The sequence below is a fragment of the Grammomys surdaster genome, unplaced genomic scaffold (assembly GCF_004785775.1).
Source record: "Grammomys surdaster isolate TR1022 unplaced genomic scaffold, NIH_TR_1.0 62, whole genome shotgun sequence".
In the NCBI taxonomy this organism is placed as follows: Eukaryota; Metazoa; Chordata; class Mammalia; order Rodentia; family Muridae; genus Grammomys; species Grammomys surdaster.
The window spans coordinates 29397121-29402280 of NW_021604564.1; the positions used below are offsets into that span (position 1 = coordinate 29397121).

At 32.3% G+C, this 5160-nt stretch overlaps 1 pseudogene; it reads right to left on the reverse strand.

Moving 5' to 3' along the window:
- Positions 1-2122: 2122 nt before the first annotated feature.
- Positions 2123-2524, reverse strand: LOC114610946 (annotated as a pseudogene).
- Between the last annotated feature and the right edge of the window lie 2636 nt (positions 2525-5160).

Here is a 5160-nt window from a genome sequence, read left to right on the forward strand (position 1 = left end):
ATTTATATTACTTTTAAACTAGAGTGGGGGATTAATAAAAGTATAATTAATCGTGGGAAATAAGGGAAAAGCTAAGCAGAATGTGAAACAACCTGAGAGAATGGGTGTAGGTTTCTCAAAGTACTGTCACAGAAAGCCAAATATACCTCAGTGTGGATAAGGACAACACAAAGAAGAGCCGTTGTTTCTTCTCTCATCTTAATCTATCCTTATAGAAATGTGTCTAGCTTCTGAGATTCCATAAAATAAAACAAACCATAATTTGAATGTGACTGGAGAAATGAATTAAATAGTATATAAACACATGTTGGTTTTCTCCCTACAAGTCTTCATCTTCACAACTCGAGAGTATTCCTTGCTGAAGAAATTGTCTTTCTTTTTATTCCCATTCTACCTGTTTAGTATCCATTACGTATCCAATATCCATTATGTAGCAGAAGAAAGTAACACCTGAAGAAAATTAAAGAGGAGAGAGAGAGAGAGAGAGAGAGAGAGAGAGAGAGAGAGAAGGAAAAGAGTGGGAAGAGAGAATTAAACGTAAAGATGTACAATGTCAAGAAAAACAAGAAACATCTGAAGTGAAGTAAGTGAAAAGAAAGTAGTGAGCTAGCATCACCTAGTTATACCCAAATACTTACTCAATCACAGTGGTTTTCCTTCTGATAACCATTAACCCATTCCACATTCATTACAGGTGAATTAGTCACTTGATTCAATACTACAATTCAGTGAATTGAAATGACAATTTCTTTAATAATAATTAAATTGCAATAATACTTTCAAATCAAAATATTTAAACCTACATTGTACTTCAACAAATACCACACACTAAAATGCGGAAGATTATGTGTCATGTAGAGTTTATTACGATAGCCCATGGTATATTAAAACAATGTACAAGTCTACCATTTTCTATCCCAAGACAAAGTTATACAATAGTGATCTGTAACATCTGTTTTGTGTTTACTTAAGAAAATGCACCTCAACATTCGCAAATATGAGTCAAAGTAAAAAACTGAAATGTAACTTATTTTATTTTCACTGATTAAAAGATTTCCTTAAGAAAATCAAAATAATTTCAACAAAATATTTTGAAATTATTTCAGGTCAATGTTAGGAATCAAAACTTCCAAAACCATCCCCAGATTGCAATCTATTTTTCATTAATTATTTTTGTACGTTGAGCACTGATAGCCAAGCAATTTCATTGCGTTTTGAAGCTTTTTTCAAACATTCTTGGCAGTGAAGTGTTGTTGATGAATAATGTAATAATTTGCAAAAACACCTGGTGTTTCTTTTTTAAGTTGGTCATAAACTCCTGTTACCCACTAACCCATGTAAGTGTTCCATCTGTTGTATGGGCAATATCAGAGCAGGGAATATTTCCTTGTGAACCTATTTTAATGTTGTTAAAAATGACAAACTGATTTGCAGAGCAGTTTTCTAAAAGATTTCTCTGTTATTCTTTTTCTCTCTGTTTGAAGTTTGTGAACAACAACTGTGATATGACACATCCACAGTCTTATTTTTCTTATTAATTTGTCTGAAAACAATATGGTATATTAATACATGAACTGCTCTCCATTACCATACAAATGACTTCTAATGCATTTGCTATGATTAATTTTCTTGATTACCAAGTGGTTCAACATATTTTGCATTATTTGTGCTTTCCTGTAAGGAGATAAATTCAATTGGTTTTTAAAATTTTTAAACATTCAAATCTCAATGTAAACGTTGTTAAATATCATTAAATGTCAAAATTATACTATCATGTTTCTTTTGAATGTGTCTACAGAGTGTCTTTCCTGCTAACTGACACATTTTTAAGTTGTTTTTCACAATTGTTAGTCTAAACCATCTTTTTTTTTAAGTTTGTAATGATCTGACTTTATTTTACACTAGGTAGGGGGCACAAAGCAATCCTCTTTAATAAAGTTGACAATTAGCTTCACTTAGAACATTTCAATAATGCACATTAAAAAAAAAAGTGTTTGTCTTACAAATTGTTCTGCAATCCAAATATACAACAGCTTGGAAAACAACATTTAGTAAACAAAAGCCAATGTAAAAAGACAGATTAAAATAACTGCAACAGTACAGGGTTGGTATGGCTCAGACTTTACAGCTTTCTTACTGCGTCATCTATCTCAGAGATCTGTTCCTTCAGCTGGCTTCACTGTTCCATGTTTAAAGAAATACCTTTTCTCCCTGGTTTCATTTCATCTTCTGAGTCCATCCAATATTCTCTAATATCAATTAGAATTTTTCCTTTAAAGTCCTGAACACTGACATATCTCATCTTTCCAATCTGGAACATGTTATCATCTCTGCTGCTGCTGCTCTGCTTGGAGGATGCCAGAGCTCTAGAAGTCTCACCAGGCTTTTGCTTCTTCACAGGTTTCTCTGGAACAACCTGCTTTTTCCTCTTTAACTTTTTTTCAACTTCGCTGTCAGAATCACTGCCTGAAGAGCTTGAAGAAACAAATTCCTTTCATTTAGGCATTGCTCCGCTCCTGCCGTCCAACAGCCTCTACCTCACTCGCTTGCTCCGGACTGTAGTCTAAACCATCTTAATGCATTTCAAAATTTAAAAATTTTTTCTATAATATTTGTTAAACGTCTACTATTTACTGTTATCTCATACTTAGAGGCAGATACTCACAATTCCTCGTGCCCCATAGGTGGTATTACTTTCCTACAATGAAGAATTCTTCTACCTCTTCACAAAGCAAATGCAATCTCTCAACTTTCTGGTACTTGTGATTGATATGCATGAATTTGGTGTGAGTTGTGTTCTTCATTTAGGAGTGAAATGGATGTAAATTCCAGGCAACTTAAATACTCTGCCTCAGCCACTTTGATATGACTGTTTTGGTTTTTGGGGGTTTTTGTTTGTTTGTTTGTTTGTTTTTTGTTTATTCAAATCTGGCCTGAGCTAGGAGGATCAGCTATCTAGTTGTTTTGTTAATCTAAACCTGATCTATTCTTCATTTCCATTCTCAAACATTCTTACACTCTTGCCACCATCTATGTAGACTCACAAGCCTCCTTCTATATTTTAACACACACACTCTACTTGACAGTAAACATACTGATACAGGAAACTTCCTTCCTATTGCTCTATCCTACATACACTTGACATAAAATAAGTATCTGGGAAATAAATAGTTTTCATTTTCCTTCTTTTATTTGATTTTAATGCATTGCTCTCTAAGTGAATTTTATGCAATTGCTTATAAAAAATAGCTGTAACAATTTTAGAGCAATTCAAGAAAATTGTAGTATGATTAATAGTTTTTGTTTCTTATGCGGTTATCGTAACTGCAACTTGGTTATTTTAACACTAACTTGAAGAAAATGCATATATAAATGTAAGGCAGTTTTGAAATTCAAAGATTTGAAATATAAAACCTAAATGAACCAACAGTGTTAATCATTCAATCTGGTATCCAAGAGGCTTTTTCCCCCTTTCTCCAACAAAAAGAAATTGTTAAAACTAGAGGCATTGAATTTGACAGAGATTAAGGAAAGATATGAAGAATTTGGAAGGAAGAAAGAGAAGAAGCACCATATAGGTATATTAAAATCTCAAAAATTAAAATAAATATTTTTTTAAAAAAAGAAACATTACCATCCCATAGTCTCAATGATACACAGACCTCTATGGAAGACATTTAGCATTGCAGTGTGCCTCAGGAGTACAAGAGTGGCAGAGTTGCTCAGGCCTGCATATTTAGATTAACAGTACTTTTCTGCAGGGCCTGTACAATAATTAGAACTTAAATAACATTGCAGGGCATTATCAAAGAGAATGAAAAGACCCAAAGAGAATGTCTGTCATTATACAAAATGCCTAATTAAGTACAAGTAATTTAGCTGATAATTTACATGTTCATTTTCTAATAGAAATTATTTAGTCTTAGGTCCTTTTTATATTTCTAAGGTAATCTTGACTCAAGGGATTACTGACTATTAGAAGGGGTATAAATTTTAAAATAAGACATATGTTTAGCTGATGCATACAGCTTTTGTTATGCTAATGATTCCTCAAGCAATAATTGCATAGTGAAAGCATCTTTTTTTAAGCTAATAATGCTCATTGCTTCTTATATCTGCTGTCAGTTTACAACTTTAATGGGAAAGAGTCCTAACTTCTTGATTATTTTTCCAAGGATATATACTGGTTTAAATTAATTCTGAGCAAAAAACATTAATACCCATATTACCCAGCAAAGTTTTCTTACAAATGTGGATGCCCAAAAAGTAGATAATAATTCAATAGCTTATTAAAAGCAAAAATGCACTCGTGAAATATTCATACAGATAGTATACATATATATGTTTATGCATATACATATATACTTATAATACAAAATACATACAAAAAAATTGAGTAGGCTACACATTGTGTACCGCTTAATAGCTACTGACTTTATCTGTAAGTCTAATTATTTTAGTACTGCAGATAGGTATTTATAAAGTCTGCCTTTACTTATATTTGCTAGGAAATGTTACTCTAACATTACTTAGGTAGGAAATGAAATCACTGTCTTTTCTCAAGTTCTCTTGTGGGCTGCATAATTGTTTAAAAATTCAGGTTTTGTTTTGTATATATGTATATATCTGCATATATATATATATACATATACATATATAAACCTATAAATGTATATAGAAAATCAAAAACACCACAAGAATAGTAGAGACTTAGTTCATTCAATACTCTTGAAACAGTGATGTAAAATGGTGTTCATTTACATAAAAGCTCACACAAAAAATTCTGAATTATTTTTGTTTTTAGAAATTTATTATTGGTTTTAAATCCTTACTTATTTAAGATTTAAGATTTTCTCTCTCCCTTTATCTCTCTCCTCTCATCTCTCTCTCTGTTTCCATCTTTCTGTGTGAGTTTGTGTGTGTGTGTGTGTGTGTGTGTGTGTGTGTGAGAGAGAGAGAGAGAGAGAGAGAGAGAGAGAGAGAGAGAGAGAATAGCTCCACATGACAAACAAGCGGAAAAAGGAAACAAGCAAGACAGGTTATGATTAGAGGATTTCCTGCATTTCTGATTGTTCAGTTACTGCAAATATTATTGTTTAAGTGAGACAGAACTTCCTACCAGTTCATGTCATAAAGATAACAACTTTTTTTGAATGGCTG